Genomic DNA, 20,260 nt, shown 5'->3' on the forward strand with positions numbered 1-20,260 from the left:
ATAGGCGCTGCAATGTAGATTACAGTAACGTTTTTATTTTTAAAAAACGAGCATTTTTGGCCAAGTTATGACCATTTTTGTATTTATGCAAATGAGGCTTGCAAAAGTCCAACTGGGCGTGTATTATGTGCGTACATCGGGGCGTGTTTACTACTTTTACTAGCTGGGCGTTCTGATGAGAAGTATCATCCACTTCTCTTCAGAACGCCCAGCTTCTGCCAGATCACGCTGTGACGTCACTCACAGGTCCTGCATCGTGTCAGACGAGCGAGGACACATCGGCACCTGAGGCTACAGTTGATTCTGCAGCAGCATCGGCTTTTGCAGGTAAGTAGCTACATCGACTTACCTGCAAACGCCGATGCTGCTGCAGAATCATCTGTAGCCTCTGGTGCCGATGTGTCCTCGCTCGTCTGACACGATGCAGGACCTGTGAGTGACGTCACAGCGTGATCTGGCAGAAGCTGGGCGTTCTGAAGAGAAGTGGATGTTACTTCTCATCAGAACGCCCAGCTAGTAAAAGTAGTAAACACGCCCCGATGTACGCACATAATACACGCCCAGTTGGACTTTTACTGTAAACACGCCCAGTTGTACTTTTGCAAGCCTCATTTGCATAAATATGAAAATGGTCATAACTTGGCCAAAAATGCTCGTTTTTAAAAAATAAAAACGTTACTGTAATCTACATTGCAGCGCCAATCTGCTGCAATAGCAGATAGGGGCTGCAAAATCTGGTGACCGAGCCTCTTTAAAGAGGCTCTGTCACCACATTATAATTGCCCTGTCTCCTACATAGTCTGATTGGCGCTGTAATGTAGATGACCGCAGTGTTTTTTATTTAGAAAAACGATCTATTTTTTATCACGTTATGAGTGATTTTTAGCTTTATGCTAATTCGTTTCTTAATGCCCAACTGGGCGTGTTTTTACGATTGACCAAGTGGGCGTTGTACAGAGGAGTGTATGACTCAGTGGGGCAGTGACACATTCTCATAGCTTGCATAGATTTGCACTTCTGTTGCACGCAGAGCCAAAGATGCACCAAATATTAGAGGTGTTGCACCTGTTAATATTTGGCACATTTTTCGCCCATTAAATTAGTTTAAGATTGGATTTTGAAACGCCAGCCTTAATAATTTTTTTTTCCCCTAGTATGTTTTTCAAAATCACATGATTTCTAATGTCCTATGTTTTTTGTATTTTTTTTGGTTAACTTCAAATTGCAGGACATCCATTGACCACATGGTGGTGCTGCAGCACTGCACTTTATGTCTGCAGTAATGCAGTCGCCCCCCCCCCCCCCAGCTGTCCTGACCTCCTATGTCTAACAATACATAGTGCTGCATCCCCTACCTGCAGTGCTATATAGTGTACATATACTAAATAGAGAGCAAGAAGGAGCTGCACAGCAAGAGGTAATGGGTGCTGAACCTCAGGAGATCTGGACCATGGATCTCATCAGACTGAGTCAAACAAAGTTCCCCAGGAGTCACCCCAAAGGAAAGGAGGCCGCACACCAGCATGGATTCAAAGGTGTTTATTCACCCAGTGTAAGGGCATGTTCACACGCACTGGTTTCAGACGTAATTCGGCCTCGAATTACGCCTGAAAAAACGGCTCCATTACGCCTACAAACATCTGCCCATTGCTTTCAATGGGTTTTATGATGATCTGTTCCCACGAGGTGTCATTTTATGCGTCGCTGTCAAAAGACGGTGCGTAAAAAGACGCCCACGACAAAGAAGTGCAGGTCACATCTTGGGACGTTTTTGGAGCCGTTTGTCATTGACTCCATTGAAAAACAGCTCCAATAACGTAAAATACGCCGCGAAAAACGCGAGTAGTTACAAAAACATCTGAAAAGCAGGAGCTGTTTTCAGCTTTGTAATTTCAGATGTATTTTGCTACTGCGTGTGAACACACCTTAAGGGCTGACACCTTCGTGTGCCCTGTTCATATGGCTGCGTGCTTTTCGCGCAGTCACCGTCTTTATGACACTCCGTTTTGGATGTTTGTAAACCGAAAAGCACGTGGTGCTTTTCTGTTTACATTCATTCCTTTACGGTTATTGCGCGAATAACGCTTGTCCCACGGAAGTGCTTCCGTGGGGCATGCGTGATTTTCACGCACCCATTGACTTCAATGGGTGCATGATGTGCAAAAAACGCAGAAACATAGAACATGTCGTGAGTTTTACGCAGCGGACTAACGCTGCGCAAAACTCACGGACTGTGTGCATTGCCCCATAAACTTGTATTGGTCCGCGCGAGCCGCGTGAAAACCATGCGGCCGGCACGGATGCAAAACACGTACGTCTGAATCAGCCCTAAATGTTTCACCTTATACGCTGGGTGAATGAACACCTTTGAATCCCTGCTGGTGTGCGGCCTCCTTTCCTTTGGGGTGACTCCTGGGGAACATTGTTTGGGTACGTATACTATACACTATGCAGACCACAGAGACCATTCTTTTTAGTTCAGACCCAAAGTGATGGCTGGGACAATAAGGAAGAAGCGTGAATTTTTTAATTTTTTTTAATTTTTTATATAGCATATTAGAAGTGATCCTTGCCTCTTTGGAATGGATCGGACTCCTCTTCTGACAGCGTGGCGCTGGGTTTGAAGATGGGCAGATAGAGCACCCGGCAATCAATGGACAAGTTGGATCCTGGCAATATTGACTGTCAACATTGTATCGTCCTATTGGTGACCCATGTGACACCATTGCGGGGGTGTTAATGGATTTTTATGGGAGATGCCTAACAAAGGCCCCCAGAGCTACCATCACAAAGTCCCTAATATATGGCTGTCCGCTTTATGCTGAAAGGCGATAAGGTACTGGAATAAATTGTCTACACTACTGTGTGCACTGCGTCAGGCCATTATAAGGCTGGAGCGTTGGAGGCCATGTGGGGCACTTGCCCCTTCTGCCCAGCATATGACACTGCTATTATTTTATAGAAATTGTACTTGGCTGTTTTCATCACTCCCATAGTTTGAATGGAGTGACCGCGCACCTTCTCTACGCTGCCCCTTCTAGAGATCGGTTGAGGCTCCAGTGGTCTAATGTGATCAATGGTTTTATCCAGAATGCCCTTTTAATCTTTGACCTTTTCTTCAAATAGTTTTTTTTTTTATTAGGCTGGGTTCACACGACCTATTTTCAGGCGTAAACGAGGCGTATTATGCCTCGATTTACGCCTGAAAATACGGCTCCAATACGTCGGCAAACATCTGCCCATTCATTTGAATGGGTTTGCCGACGTACTGTGCAGACGACCTGTAATTTACGCGTCGTCGTTTGACAGCTGTCAAAAGACTACGCGTAAAATTACAGCCTCGTCAAAAGTAGTGCAGGACACTTGGGACGTTTTTGGAGCCGTTTTCTCATAGACTCTATTAAAAACGGCGCGAAAAACGTGAGTTGCTCAAAAAACTTCTGAAAATCAGGTGCTGTTTTCCCTTGAAAACAGCTCCGTATTTTCAGACGTTTTTGGCTCAGCGTGTGAACATACCCTAACTAAGACCTTACAAAATAACCTCCTATGAACAACAGGTACACTGTCCAATTCCAAAAAGAATAGAATCAACTGTGGGTTAGGCAAAACCTCCATAGAAAACATGTCAGACAGTAGAGTAATCACCTCAGGCCAATATTTCTCAATAAAAGGACATTCCCATAAAACATGTATGAGCGGACCCTCCCTCCCACAATTACGGCAGCATAACGGGGAGACGTTTGGAAACATTGAGTGTAGACGATCTGGCGTATAATACCAAAGAACATATGTCTTGGTAGCAGCTTCTACATGTGAGACGCATCTATGTATCCATTTAAAGGCTGAGGTCCATTGGTGGTCTGAAAACGTTTTAATCTTGAACTTTTCTTAATGCATTGATCTTGAATTACATTGTCTCTAGTCACATCTGGAGCTGCATCCACCATTTGGCTGTCCTTTTTTTTTTGTTTCAGTTTTTTTCAGGCAACCTACGAAAATCTTGTGAATTTCGCGAAAACCTCATGAAAGGGACGCAAAAGCAGCGAAGCCTCATATAAGGGTCTTGGATTTGTGTGCGTGTAACTGTGTAAGGCCGATCCCAGAGCCCGTTCTCATTGCAAAACTAGTTTTATTTTTTATATGAACACGATACGAATGAAGGGGGAAAAAAGTTCTACACTTACCACGGGTAGGCAGGAGGGGTAGCCGCTAGGACACCACTGCCTTCCATAGCACCCCAAGTTCACTACTAGTGTTCATACAGCAAGTTAGGGTTGTCTAATGACATCTGCTGCCTCCTGGTCACTGATCAGTGTTCTCTGTGAGTTATTTCTGTCGCTGGAGAACTGTTACATGGTATTGTTATGGGGGCACTGTGGCATGGTTGCCAGCAGTAATGTGCATAGAGGTTCCACAGCACATCTCAGAATAGGGCACCGTACTGGATCATGCCATCACAACCCAATCTTGGAAGGGCAAACTGATGCTTGCTGCCTTCTCATCAGTTTTAGGAGAGAGAGGCTGCATTACCCCCTGCATGTTTCCCCAACACTTTTTTTGTTAAATTTGCTGTGATTATGCCTAGGGAAAGCCCAGTGCAGGTCCCCACTGCTAATAGGAACGGAGGATAATGCTGCTCTAAGCTGAGCTTCCTTCCTATTGGCCCCATAACAGTTGCATGGACTGTCTTTATGGTATGTACAACCTTGTTATGGGGGCACAGTGACTAGAACGCTACAGGGGCTCCCAATAATTCTCGTATGGGTGTACTGTAGCTTATACTTGCTAACGCTCTCATGAGGGCAATGTTATGGGCTACCATGGCTAGAACTATAATGGGGGAAGGTGGCTGACATTTTGGGTGGGAGTGGGTGCATTTTGCCCATTTCCCTTTGGAGCTGTCACAACTTATAATGTTTACGTCTTATCGTATTTTACAGCAGTTTTTGACTTGGCTTCACCTTCCATGAAAATTAACAACAATCCTAAGGCCACACTTCAGACTTGGTCAGTATTTTGCATCCATAACCAGGACTGGATCCTAAAGACGGAGGAAATATAATGTAGACTTCTTGCATCACTCCTACGGAGGGAGAGGGAGTCGTTGCAGCAGTTGGGAGGAGAACTGCCATTGTCCAGGCCTGAAGCATCGTCTGTGCCGTGGACTTTGTAAAAGCTAAGAGAGCTGTGGTCCGAACGGTGGCAAAGAAAAGAGCAGAAGCAAGGGTGGCAGGAGATGGCATTGGTCAAGTCTGGGAAAGAGGCGCCAGTGGTGACTGCAGTATTAGCAGAGCATCAGTGATAGAAACCCCGAGGGCAACTAGGCCTCAGGTGTGATTGAAGGATCACCTGATAAATCGATAAAGAATAAGCAACGTGATATGAGGGGGCATTAGTACAATAGCGGAGTGCTACCTTAGCAAAGGCCTTAATTCCCAGTGCGGGCGGTCCTACCCAATCTTGGCATGAGACTCCATGTTTATGACAGATGCCACTGTTTACTGTATCGGAGAGAAATTTGCTTTGCTCTGCGGAGCTGGTGTTGGGTGAAAGAAACTGGAAAAATTCTGTAAGACTCTTCTGCTTCGTAAAGTTATGTGCCTCGAACACGAGAGGAAGCCCCTTGCTTCCTCTAAGAAAATAAATCCTCCTTCCGTTAAGTTAATATTGTGTGCGACCATTCCTGATGGGGACTGCACTATGTGCCCCTTTATACTCCTGCTCCACCTTAGATATCAATTTTAGGCCTAGTTCACACAGAGTATTTTGCAGTGCTTTTACTAGTGGCTTTTCTCGAATGTGACCATTGAGGACCGCGGGCAAAAAACGCTGTAAAAAGCTTTTGCTGCCTCCCGTTGATTTCAATGTGAGGTCAGAGGCGGAACCATGGCAAGAAAGGACATGCCGCTTTTTTTTTTTTTTTTCCCCCGCAAGCGGCTAAAAGTCTCCTGGGAAAAAAAACATCTCCGCCTCCTATTGAAATCAATGGGAGGCAATTTGGGCAGTTTTTTGGTGCTGATTCCGACGCGGTTTCTGTGGCAAAATCAGTGTGAAATGATTTCCATTTGTTTACTAATCCAAACCTGCAAATGGGCTTGATTTACAAGACTGACAGACATGCAGAGAGGAGAGGGGAAGAAGAGAGTAGCAAGTGTTTATGTGTACACAATGGGGGAATATATCAAAAGAGTTACACCAGTGGCACCTGTCATAGTTGCACTAAAATTTGCGACGTTTTACTCATAGGTGGGGTTTAGCCAAAGGGGAAGGGTCTCCACCGAATTACCGTTTTTTTCATAATTTATGACTGAAACTGGCATAAGTTATTGCGCAAATCTACAGCTGCTCATAGCAGGTGTAGAGTTTCAATTCTATCGCACGGATAGCCGAAGATACGCCAAATATAATTAGAGGTCTGCACTTGTAATATATTTACTGCGGAAGTAAATTAGTTTGACTGGCATTTGAAACACCAGTTTTAGGCCTTATTCACACCAACGTGTTATACGTCCGTGCTACGTGCGTGATTTTCACCCGCGTCGCACGGACCTATGTTAGTGAATGGGGTCGTTCAGACTGTCAGTGAATTTCACGCAGCGTAAGAGCGCTGCGTAAAACTCACGACATGTGGTGCGTAAAACTCACGACAAGTCCTATACTTGCCTGTGTTTCGCGCAGCACGCACCCATTGAAGTCAATGGGTGCATGCAAATCGCGCACGGCACACGGAAGCACTTCCAGGTGCCGCGCGTGATGCGCGCTACCGTAGTAAAATAAGTAAATGAAAACAGAAAACCAGAGTGTCATAAATCACGCAGCCACGCACCATATGCTGATGCCACACGGACCTTTTGCAGGTGCAAAACGCAGCATTTTTTGCACGCGCAAAACAGACACATCCGTGTGAATAAGGCCTTAATCTATTCCCTCCATAATTTGTATCCATGATGAATGACTATGTGACTAAAGACCGCTCTCCATAACCTTAAAATGGCTTACAATGGTTCCAGCTTCCTGTCAGGAGAGCAGCTCTGAAGCACATACTTCTGCTCTACCAAGTGAAATACTGAGAAGACTGAACAGAATAATGTATGCACACGTGTAAGGCTGTGTTCAACAGTGATATGGGGAAAACAAGAGACACAGAACGCTCCTCTGGGGTAATGCTGCGGAAAAGAGGGTGGTCAGTGATAGAACTGATGTGTATGTGATAAATACACTCACCTGTTTGGCGTTGTGCTAGGTGGTCGTCACAACTCCATCATCAAGCGTGTGGAGCCTTGATGCTCCATATATAGGCAGTCTGCTGGCCCTCGGAGTGAACACCGGCGACTGAAGAATCAGAAGGAGTCGATGTGGAGAAGAGGTTCTAAATGACTTCAAAAAACGATCACACTTTGTAGAAGGTGCTCCTGCGCTTATGTGGAAGATTGAGCCAAATCCCCAGTCTAGGCAGAATATCTCAGGGGGTAGGAAATATGAACTTTATTTCTTAAAAAAGACTTGTGTAATAAACAGCATATGTCTCAATGGCGGGGCAACAAGCTACGCGTTTCGACCTCGGACTAAGGTCTTCATAAGGCTTGGTGCACCGACATTGAGACATATGCTGTTTATTACACAAGTCTTTTTTAAGAAATAAAGTTCATATTTCCTACCCACTGAGATATTCTGCCTCGACTGGGGATTCGGCTCAATCTTCCACATAACCGCAGGAGCGCCTTCTACTAAGGCCGTGTTCACAACTGCGTCTGAGGATCTGTTGATTTTAACTGACAAAATAGCTATTCTGTCTGGTAAAATGATGGACACTGTGATGGAGGCATGACAGAACCCATTAAAGTCAATGGGCTCCGTTAGCCAATGATGGTTTCAGTCATTCAACGGATCCAGCAGCTCAGTTTTTTTTGTTGTTCTGCTCCTATGCTGAGCAAAACAACGGAAAACCCAAATGCAGATGTGAACAGAGTCTAAGCTGTTCTTAAGTTGAGCTTTGACAGTTTGTAATAGATTGGTAATGTAACAGAAAGAATGAACTAACCAAGAGGGCATTCTTCCCATGTGATGTGGACTACAAGTCCTAGTATGCCCTGTTGTGTTCCGTATTATTGCCTCCCCCTTATATCACCTTATTTTACTGCTTGCTGACGATCTCCACTTGGATACTGAGATTATTTGCTATCAGTCACTGAACCACCAGGACCAGAAGGTGCTGAAAACAAAATATGGGTGATGGCATTTTTGTCACGCTTTTGAACGCTCCATCCAATGGACCAATATTGATGAAAAGTGGAGCTTCTCTGTAAATATTCTGTCGCATTGTGTCTACATACTGGAGAAAAGACTACGGCATACAATAATGGACAAAAGCCCAGAAACGGCAGTGCCAGCCACTCCATTACAGACACTGCAATGAAAAAGAACCCTAGACGTAGCCATGCCAGTCTACTGCCCATACAAGTACCTATACAAAGCTGCCTTGCATGCCGTTTTACTACACCCTGACCTGCATATACATCTTAGGTATACTGTGGGCAATGCCACTGCCAGCCTCCCCCTGTTTTCATTTCTGAAGATGCTTCGGGGAGTCCTGACAGCCATTAAATATTTACCGAACCAAATGGAAGTTTTGGCAGGATAGTAGAGAGCACTCTTCCCCCTAACTCCATCGAGGCGGAGAGCCCGCAGAGCGTCGCTAAGCAGGGACTTCGTGAGCCAGAGAAAATTAACCCTTTCATATGTGCTAAAATGCCTCATTCACTTCTCAAACAGACGTACAAAGAGGGGCATTTTTCATACGGGCACAGCTTACATGGTTTATGACCACCTTCTTCACCCTGTTCAGGTATAGGAAAGGAGGTAAACCCCGTCCTCCTATAATGGGTAAGATATTACAGGAAAAGTCGCAAATTCGACACAAAGCGTTTACAGAAAATATTTTCAAATTTTTTAATTTGAACTCTGAATTCATCAAAATCCACAGAAATGTAAAATTCCTCTTTAAATCTCATTTTTGAAGCTTTTTCCCCTCTGGTTGTATGGTGTAATTAGTCTTTCCCATTGGGCGCAGAACGTTTGCATAAATCGTCTGTCTTCATCACCGTCTCTATATATAATTGTTCTGCGCTCTGCACATAATCCCAGATGTCTATTATTGTATCGTGTATGACGGATAACAGAGATGCTGAGACATGTTGGTACAAGAAGGACGGGGCATTGAGGAGACCAGGAGAAATGATGGAATTAGGGATGAGCAAAGGGATGAAGGCAGGTGTGGAAATGGCTTTCCAGTGCGATGCATTTAGTTAGTGAGGATGGAAAGAAATTGGTGTTGTTCTGCTTGTAGGAAGTAATCTGCAACGTGCCACCTGCCTTCTTGTGAATACCCTCCCGAGAGGCTGGCTGGTGGCTTGACATTTGCAGCTGGTACAATACAGGTGCCAGGTCTTTTTGGGGGTGAGAGGGTTAAGTGCTGGCTCCGTAATAACCACTTTATGGAAAAAGAGGAGAAAGGAGAGGGGGGGGGGGTGGGTGCAGGTGGCATGAAGGCTGGCATGAAGGCAGTGAGTAGGGAATGCCAACACCATCTGTTAGAAATAGCGCATCTGGGTCTTGCTGTGCCCCCGTCACCCTGCCTTACAATTAGAGCCTGGCATCTCTATTATGGCGGCAAGAGGGGAACCCTGACGCAGACACTGGCGCAGACTCGGAGGAGCAATGCACAGAGCATGTGCCAAACTTATTACCGTGGCATTCAAAGCCAAACATATCACCTTGTGCAGAGCAAGATACTCTGCTTGCTAATGTTATCACTTTGTGAAGCCTGTTCTGTAGCTGTGTGCCAGGCCTTGTGCGTAGAGCAGAGTACAGGCCATTGAGGGGTCTTACCGAATGCACATTAGGCTCCCACTATCTCCAGAAAATAACATGGAGCAGCAGCTGCTGGGGCACTGGCTGACTGGTGTGTCACCTTTACCAAGAACACAGCACTTTGTGGAAGTTAATGAGATTGGCAGGCTGGGCAGCGAGCACTGCACAAGGTAATGTTTTTGGCAGAAGGGAACCTCCACGTAATTTGCAAACCATATTACCTTATGCAGGGCTGTGTGTCCCTGCAGCGTGCCAGCTTTGTGCAAAGTATGCCAGTCCTGTCTGAAATGTGTGCACAATGTGCCATTTCTACAGACACAGACTAAGACCAATCACACCACTTTCTAATGTCCCTGCACTTCTTAGTACTGACCACTGTGTGTCAGTATCTATCTATCTATCTATCTATCTATCTATCTATCTATCTATCTATCTATCTATCTATCTATCTATCTATCTATCTATCTGTCAATTTATTATCTATCTTACATTCACGAGCGAGAGGCCGAGTTACTGTAATAAGATGTTACAGGGTAATAAGAGGATCAGGAGCCGGGTTACTGTAATAAGATGTTACAGGGTAATAAGAGGATCAGGAGCCGGGTTACTGTAATAACATGTTACAGGGGTAATAAAAGGATAAGGAGTCGGGTTACTGTAATAAGATGTTACAGGGTAATAAGAGGATCAGGAACCGGGTTACTGTAATAAGAGGTTACAGGGGTAATAAGAGCATCAGGAACCGGGTTACTGTAATAAGATGTTACAGGGTAATAAGAGGCTCAGGAGCCGGGTTACTGTAATAAGAGGTTACAGGGGTAATAAGAAGATCAGGAGCCGGGTTACTGTAATAAGATGTTACAGGGTAATAAGAGGATCAGGAGTCGGGTTACTGGAATAAGATGTTACATGGTAATAAGAGGATCAGGAGTCTGGTTACTGTAATAAGATGTTACAGGGTAATAAGAGGATCAGGAGTCGGGTTACTGTAATAAGATGTTACAGGGGTAATAAGAAGATCAGGAGCCGGGTTACTGTAATAAGATGTTACATGGTAATAAGATGATCCGGAGTCGGGTTACTGTAATAAGATGTTACAGGGGTAATAAGAAGATAAGGAGCCGGGTTACTGTAATAAGATGTTACAGGGATAATAAGAGGATCAGGAGTCAGGTTACTGTAATAAGATGTTACATGGTAATAAGAGGATCAGGAGTCAGGTTACTGTAATAAGATGTTACAGGGATAATATGAGGATCAGGAGCCGGGTCACTGTAATAAGATGTTACAGGGGTAATAAGAGGATCAGGAGCCGGGTTACTGTAATAAGATGTTACAGGGGTAATAAGAGGATCAGGAGCCTGGTTACTGTAATAAGATGTTACAGGGGTAATAAGAGGATCAGGAGCCGGGTTAAAGGAATAAGATGTTACAGGGTATTAAGAGGATCAGGAGCCGGGTTACTGTAGTAAGATGTTACAGGGTAATAAGAGGATCAGGGGCCGGGTTACTGTAATAAGATGTTACAGGGTAATAAGAGGATCAGGAGTCGGGTTACTGTAATAAGATGTTACAGGGGTAATAAGAGGATCAGGAGCCGGGTTACTGTAATAAGATGTTACAGGGGTAATAAGAGGATCAGGAGCCGGGTTACTGTAATAAGATGTTACAGGGTAATAAGAGGATCAGGAGCCGGGTTACTGTAATAAGACGCTACAGGGGTAATAAGAGGATCAGGAGCCGGGTTACTGTAATAAGATGTTACCGGGGTAATAAGAGGAACAGGAGCCGGGTTACTGTAATAAGATGTTACAGGGGTAATAAGAGGATCAGGAGCCGGGTTAAATAAGATGTTACAGGGTATTAAGAGGATCAGGAGCCGGGTTACTGGAATAAGATGTTACATGGTAATAAGAGGATCAGGAGTCAGGTTACTGTAATAAGATGTTACAGGGATAATAAGAGGATCAGGAGCCGGGTTACTGTAATAAGATGTTACAGGGATAATAAGAGGATCAGGAGCCGGGTTACTGTAATAAGATGTTACAGGGGTAATAAGAGGATCAGGAGTCGGGTTACTGGAATAAGATGTTACGTGGTAATAAGAGGATCAGGAGTCAGGTTACTGTAATAAGATGTTACAGGGGTAATAAGAGGATCAGGAGCCGGGTTACTGTGATAAGATGTTACAGGGTATTAAGAGGATCAGGAGCCGGGTTACTGGAATAAGATGTTACAGGGATAATAAGAGGATCAGGAGCCGGGTTACTGTAATAAAATGTTACAGGGATAATAAGAGGATCAGGAGCCGGGTTACTGTAATAAGATGTTACAGGGGTAATAAGAGGATCAGGAGCCGGGTTACTGTAATAAGATGATACAGGGGTAATAAGAGGATCAGGAGTCGGGTTACTGGAATAAGATGTTACATGGTAATAAGAGGATCAGGAGTCGGGTTACTGTAATAAGATGTTACAGGGATAATAAGAGGATCAGGAGCCGGGTCACTGTAATAAGATGTTACAGGGGTAATAAGAGGATCAGGAGCTGGGTTACTGTAATAAGATGATACAGGGGTAATAAGAGGATCAGGAGCCGGGTTACTGTAATAAGATGTTACAGGGTAATAAGAGGATCAGGAGCCAGGTTACTGTAATAAGATGTTACAGGGGTAATAAGAGGATCAGGAGCTGGGTTACTGTAATAAGATGATACAGGGGTAATAAGAGGATCAGGAGCCGGGTTACTGTAATAAGATGTTACAGGGTAATAAGAGGATCAGGAGCCAGGTTACTGTAATAAGATGTTACAGGGTAATAAGAGGATCAGGAGCCGGGTTACTGTAATAAGAGGTTACAGGGGTAATAAGAAGATCAGGAGCCGGGTTACTGTAATAAGATGTTACAGGGTAATAAGAGGATCAGGAGTCGGGTTACTGGAATAAGATGTTACATGGTAATAAGAGGATCAGGAGTCAGGTTACTGTAATAAGATGTTACAGGGGTAATAAGAAGATAAGGAGCCGGGTTACTGTAATAAGATGTTACAGGGTAATAAGAGGCTCAGGAGCCGGGTTACTGTAATAAGAGGTTACAGGGGTAATAAGAAGATCAGGAGCCGGGTTACTGTAATAAGATGTTACAGGGGTAATAAGAGGATCAGGAGCCGGGTTAAAGGAATAAGATGTTACAGGGTATTAAGAGGATCAGGAGCCGGGTTACTGTAGTAAGATGTTACAGGGTAATAAGAGGATCAGGGGCCGGGTTACTGTAATAAGATGTTACAGGGTAATAAGGGGATCAGGAGTCGGGTTACTGTAATAAGATGTTACAGGGGTAATAAGAGGATCAGGAGCCGGGTTACTGTAATAAGATGTTACAGGGGTAATAAGAGGATCAGGAGCCGGGTTACTGTAATAAGATGTTACAGGGTAATAAGAGGATCAGGAGTCAGGTTACTGTAATAAGATGTTACAGGGATAATAAGAGGATCAGGAGCCGGGTCACTGTAATAAGATGTTACAGGGGTAATAAGAGGATCAGGAGCTGGGTTACTGTAATAAGATGATACAGGGGTAATAAGAGGATCAGGAGCCGGGTTACTGTAATAAGATGTTACAGGGTAATAAGAGGATCAGGAGCCAGGTTACTGTAATAAGATGTTACAGGGTAATAAGAGGATCAGGAGCCGGGTTACTGTAATAAGAGGTTACAGGGGTAATAAGAGGATCAGGAGCCGGGTTACTGTAATAAGATGTTACAGGGTAATAAGAGGATCAGGAGTCGGGTTACTGGAATAAGATGTTACATGGTAATAAGAGGATCAGGAGTCAGGTTACTGTAATAAGATGTTACAGGGGTAATAAGAAGATAAGGAGCCGGGTTACTGTAATAAGATGTTACAGGGTAATAAGAGGCTCAGGAGCCGGGTTACTGTAATAAGAGGTTACAGGGGTAATAAGAAGATCAGGAGCCGGGTTACTGTAATAAGATGTTACATGGTAATAAGAGGATCAGGAGTCAGGTTACTGTAATAAGATGTTACAGGGGTAATAAGAGGATCAGGAGTCGGGTTACTGTAATAAGATGTTACAGGGGTAATAAGAAGATCAGGAGCCGGGTTACTGTAATAAGATGTTACATGGTAATAAGAAGATCAGGAGCCGGGTTACTGTAATAAGATGTTACAGGGTAATAAGAGGATCAGGAGTCTGGTTACTGTAATAAGATGTTACAGGGTAATAAGAGGATCAGGAGTCGGGTTACTGTAATAAGATGTTACAGGGGTAATAAGAAGATCAGGAGCCGGGTTACTGTAATAAGATGTTACATGGTAATAAGATGATCAGGAGTCGGGTTACTGTAATAAGATGTTACAGGGGTAATAAGAAGATAAGGAGCCGGGTTACTGTAATAAGATGTTACAGGGATAATAAGAGGATCAGGAGTCGGGTTACTGGAATAAGATGTTACATGGTAATAAGAGGATCAGGAGTCAGGTTACTGTAATAAGATGTTACAGGGATAATATGAGGATCAGGAGCCGGGTCACTGTAATAAGATGTTACAGGGGTAATAAGAGGATCAGGAGCCGGGTTACTGTAATAAGATGATACAGGGGTAATAAGAGGATCAGGAGCCGGGTTACTGTAATAAGATGTTACAGGGGTAATAAGAGGATCAGGAGCCGTGTTACTGTAATAAGATGTTACAGGGGTAATAAGAGGATCAGGAGCCGGGTTAAAGGAATAAGATGTTACAGGGTATTAAGAGGATCAGGAGCCGGGTTACTGTAGTAAGATGTTACAGGGTAATAAGAGGATCAGGGGCCGGGTTACTGTAATAAGATGTTACAGGGTAATAAGGGGATCAGGAGTCGGGTTACTGTAATAAGATGTTACAGGGGTAATAAGAGGATCAGGAGCCGGGTTACTGTAATAAGATGTTACAGGGGTAATAAGAGGATCAGGAGCCGGGTTACTGTAATAAGATGTTACAGGGTAATAAGAGGATCAGGAGCCGGGTTACTGTAATAAGATGCTACAGGGGTAATAAGAAGATAAGGAGCCGGGTTACTGTAATAAGATGTTACAGGGATAATAAGAGGATCAGGAGCCGGGTTACTGTAATAAGATGATACAGGGGTAATAAGAGGATCAGGAGCCGGGTTACTGTAATAAGATGTTACCGGGGTAATAAGAGGAACAGGAGCCGGGTTACTGTAATAAGATGTTACAGGGGTAATAAGAGGATCAGGAGCCGGGTTAAATAAGATGTTACAGGGTATTAAGAGGATCAGGAGCCGGGTTACTGGAATAAGATGTTACATGGTAATAAGAGGATCAGGAGTCAGGTTACTGTAATAAGATGTTACAGGGATAATAAGAGGATCAGGAGCCGGGTTACTGTAATAAGATGTTACAGGGATAATAAGAGGATCAGGAGCCGGGTTACTGTAATAAGATGTTACAGGGGTAATAAGAGGATCAGGAGCCGGGTTACTGTAATAAGATGATACAGGGGTAATAAGAGGATTAGGAGTCGGGTTACTGGAATAAGATGTTACATGGTAATAAGAGGATCAGGAGTCAGGTTACTGTAATAAGATGTTACAGGGATAATAAGAGGATCAGGAGCCGGGTTACTGTAATAAGATGTTACAGGGATAATAAGAGGATCAGGAGCCGGGTTACTGTAATAAGGTGTTACAGGGGTAATAAGAGGATCAGGAGCCGGGTTACTGTAATAAGATGATACAGGGGTAATAAGAGGATCAGGAGTCGGGTTACTGGAATAAGATGTTACATGGTAATAAGAGGATCAGGAGTCAGGTTACTGTAATAAGATGTTACAGGGATAATAAGAGGATCAGGAGCGGGGTCACTGTAATAAGATGTTACAGGGGTAATAAGAGGATCAGGAGCCGGGTTACTGTAATAAGATGATACAGGGGTAATAAGAGGATCAGGAGCCGGGTTACTGTAATAAGATGTTACAGGGGTAATAAGAGGATCAGGAGCCGGGTTAAAGGAATAAGATGTTACAGGGTATTAAGAGGATCAGGAGCCGGGTTACTGTAGTAAGATGTTACAGGGTAATAAGAGGATCAGGGGCCGGGTTACTGTAATAAGATGTTACAGGGTAATAAGGGGATCAGGAGTCGGGTTACTGTAATAAGATGTTACAGGGGTAATAAGAGGATGAGGAGCCGGGTTACTGTAATAAGATGTTACAGGGGTAATAAGAGGATCAGGAGCCGGGTTACTGTAATAAGATGTTACAGGGTATTAAGAGGATCAGGAGCCGGGTTACTGTAATAAGATGTTACAGGGGTAATAAGAAGATAAGGAGCCGTGTTACTGTAATAAGATGTTACAGGGATAATAAGAGGATCAGGAGCCGGGTTACTGTAATAAGATGATACAGGGGTAATAAGAGGATCAGGAGCCGGGTTACTGTAATAAGATGTTACCGGAGTAATAAGAGGATCAGGAGCCGGGTTACTGTAATAAGATGTTACAGGGGTAATAAGAGGATCAGGAGCCGGGTTAAATAAGATGTTACAGGGTATTAAGAGGATCAGGAGCCGGGTTACTGGAATAAGATGTTACATGGTAATAAGAGGATCAGGAGTCAGGTTACTGTAATAAGATGTTACAGGGGTAATAAGAGGATCAGGAGCCGGGTTACTGTAATAAGATGTTACAGGGGTAATAAGAGGATCAGGAGCCGGGTTACTGTAATAAGATGTTACAGGGTATTAAGAGGATCAGGAGCCGGGTTACTGTAATAAGATGTTACAGGGTAATAAGAGGATCAGGAGTCGGGTTACTGGAATAAGATGTTACATGGTAATAAGAGGATCAGGAGTCAGGTTACTGTAATAAGATGTTACAGGGGTAATAAGAAGATAAGGAGCCGGGTTTGTGTAATAAGATGTTACAGGGATAATAAGAGGATCAGGAGCCGGGTTACTGTAATAAGATGTTACAGGGGTAATAAGAGGATCAGGAGTCGGGTTACTGGAATAAGATGTTACGTGGTAATAAGAGGATCAGGAGTCAGGTTACTGTAATAAGATGTTACAGGGGTAATAAGAGGATCAGGAGCCGGGTTACTGTAATAAGATGTTACAGGGGTAATAAGAGGATCAGGAGCCGGGTTACTGTAATAAGATGATACAGGGGTAATAAGAGGATCAGGAGCCGGGTTACTGTAATAAGATGTTACAGGGTAAGAAGAGGATCAGGAGCCGGGTTACTGTAATAAGATGTTACAGGGTAATAAGAGGATCAGGAGCCGGGTTACTGTGATAAGATGTTACAGGGTATTAAGAGGATCAGGAGCCGGGTTACTGGAATAAGATGTTACAGGGATAATAAGAGGATCAGGAGCCGGGTTACTGTAATAAAATGTTACAGGGATAATAAGAGGATCAGGAGCCGGGTTACTGTAATAAGATGTTACAGGGGTAATAAGAGGATCAGGAGCCGGGTTACTGTAATAAGATGATACAGGGGTAATAAGAGGATCAGGAGTCGGGTTACTGGAATAAGATGATACAGGGGTAATAAGAGGATCAGGAGTCAGGTTACTGTAATAAGATGTTACAGGGATAATAAGAGGATCAGGAGCCGGGTCACTGTAATAAGATGTTACAGGGGTAATAAGAGGATCAGGAGCTGGGTTACTGTAATAAGATGATACAGGGGTAATAAGAGGATCAGGAGCCGGGTTACTGTAATAAGATGTTACAGGGTAATAAGAGGATCAGGAGCCAGGTTACTGTAGTAAGATGTTACAGGGGTAATAAGAGGATCAGGAGCCGGGTTACTGTAATAAGATGTTACAGGGTAATAAGAGGATCAGGAGCCGGGTTACTGTAATAAGATGTTACAGGGTAATAAGAGGATCAGGAGCCGGGTTACTGTAATAAGATGTTACAGGGTAATAAGAGGATCAGGAGCCGGGTTACTGTAATAAGATGTTACACGGTAATAAGAGGATCAGGAGCCGGGTTACTGTAATAAGATGTTACAGGGTAATAAGAGGATCAGGAGCTGGGTTACTGTAATAAGATGTTACAGGGGTAATAAGAGGATCAGGAGCCGGGTTACTGTAATAAGATGTTACAAGGGTAATATGAGGATCAGGAGCCGGGTTACTGTAATAAGATGTAACAGGGGTTATAAGTGGCTCAGGAGCCGGGTTACTGTAATAAGATGTTACAGGGGTAATAAGTGGCTCAGGAGCCGGGTTACTGTAATAAGATGTTACAGGGTAATAAGAGGATCCGGAGCCGGGTTACTGTAATAAGATGTTACATGGTAATAAGAGGCTCAGGAGCCGGGTTATTGTAATAAGACGTTACAGGGTAATAAGAGGATCAGGAGCCGGGTTACTCTAATAAGATGTTACAGGGCAATAAGAGGATCAGGAGCCGGGTTACTGTAATAAGATGTTACAGGGGTAATAAGAGGATCAGGAGCCGGGTTACTGTAATGAGAGGTTACAGGGGTAATAAGAGGATCAGGAGTCGGGTTACTGTAATAAGATGTTATAGGGGTAATAAGAGGATCAGGAGTCGGGTTGCTGTAATAATATGTTACAGGGGTAATAAGAGACTCAGGAGCCGGATTATTGTAATAAAATGTTACAGGGCAATAAGAGGATCAGGAGTCGGGTTACTGTAATAAGATGTTATAAGAGGCTCAGGAGCCGGGTTACTGTAATAAGATGTTACAGGGTAATAAGAGGATCAGGAGCCGGGTTACTGTAATAAGATGTTACAGGGTAATAAGAGGATCAGGAGCCGGGTTACTGTAATAAGATGTTACAGGGTAATAAGAGGATCCGGAGCTGGGTTACTGTAATAAGCTGTTACAGGGTAATAAGAGGATCAGGAGCCGGGTTACTGTAATAAGATGTTACAGGGATAATAAGAGGATCAGGAGCCGGGTTACTGTAATAAGCTGTTACAGGGTAATAAGAGGCTCAGGAGTCGGGTTACTGTAATAAGATGTTACAGGGGTAATAAGAGGATCAGGAGCCGGGTTACTGTAATAAATTATTACAGGGGTAATAAGAGGATCAGGATCCAGGTTACTGTAATAAGATGTTACAGGGTAATAAGAAGAACAGGAGCCTGGTTACTGTAATAAGATGTTACAGGGTAATAAGAGGATCAGGAGCCGGGTCACTGTAATAAGATGTTACAGGGTAATAAGAGGATCAGGAGCCGGGTTACTGTAATAAGATGTTACAGGGGTAATAAGAGGCTCAGGAGCCGGGTTACTGTAATAAGATGTTACAGGGGTAATAAGAGGATCAGGAGCCGGGTTACTGTAATAAGACGTTACAGGGTAATAAGAGGATCAGGAGCTGGGTTACTGTAATAAGATGTTACAGGGTAATAAGAGGATCAGGAGCCGGGTTACTGTAATAAGATGTTACAGGGTAATAAGAGGATCAGGAGCCGGGTTACTGTAATAAGATGTTACTGGGGTAGTAAGGATCAGGAGCCGGGTTACTGTAATAAGATGTTACAGGGTAATAAGAGGATCAGGAGCCGGGTTACTGTAATAAGATGTTACAGGGTAATAAGAGGATCAGGAGCCGGGTTACTGTAATAAGATGTTACAGGGGTAATAAGAGGATCAGGAGCCGGGTTACTGTAATAAGATGTTACAGGGTAATAAGAGGATCAGGAGCCGGGTTACTGTAATAAGATGTTACAGGGTAATAAGTGGATCAGGAGCTGGGTTACTGTAATAAGCTGTTACAGGGTAATAAGAGGCTCAGGAGTCGGGTTACTGTAATAAGATGTTATAGGGGTAATAAGACGATCAGGAGCCGGGTTACTGTAATAAAATATTACAGGGTAATAAGAGGATCAGGGGCCAGGTTACTGTAATAAGATGTTAGAGGGTAATAAGAGGATGAGGAGCCGGGTTACTGTAATAAGATTTTAGAAGGTAATAAGAGGATCAGTAGCTGGGTTACTGTAATAATATTTTAGAAGGTAATAAGAGGATCAGGAGCTGGGTTACTGTAATAAGCTGTTACAGGGTAATAAGAGGATCAGGAGCCGGGTTACTGTAATAAGATGTTACAGGGTAATAAGAGGATCAGAAGCCGGGTTACTGTAATAAGATGTTACAGGGATAATAAGAGGATCAGGAGCCGGGTTACTGTAATAAGCTGTTACACGGTAATAAGAGGCTCAGGAGTCGGGTTACTGTAATAAGATGTTACAGGGGTAATAAGAGGATCAGGAGCCGGGTTACTGTAATAAATTATTACAGGGGTAATAAGAGGATCAGGATCCAGGTTACTGTAATAAGATGTTACAGGGTAATAAGAAGAACAGGAGCCTGGTTACTGTAATAAGA

Source organism: Rhinoderma darwinii, chromosome 3 (assembly GCF_050947455.1).
Source record: "Rhinoderma darwinii isolate aRhiDar2 chromosome 3, aRhiDar2.hap1, whole genome shotgun sequence".
Taxonomy (NCBI): Eukaryota; Metazoa; Chordata; class Amphibia; order Anura; family Rhinodermatidae; genus Rhinoderma; species Rhinoderma darwinii.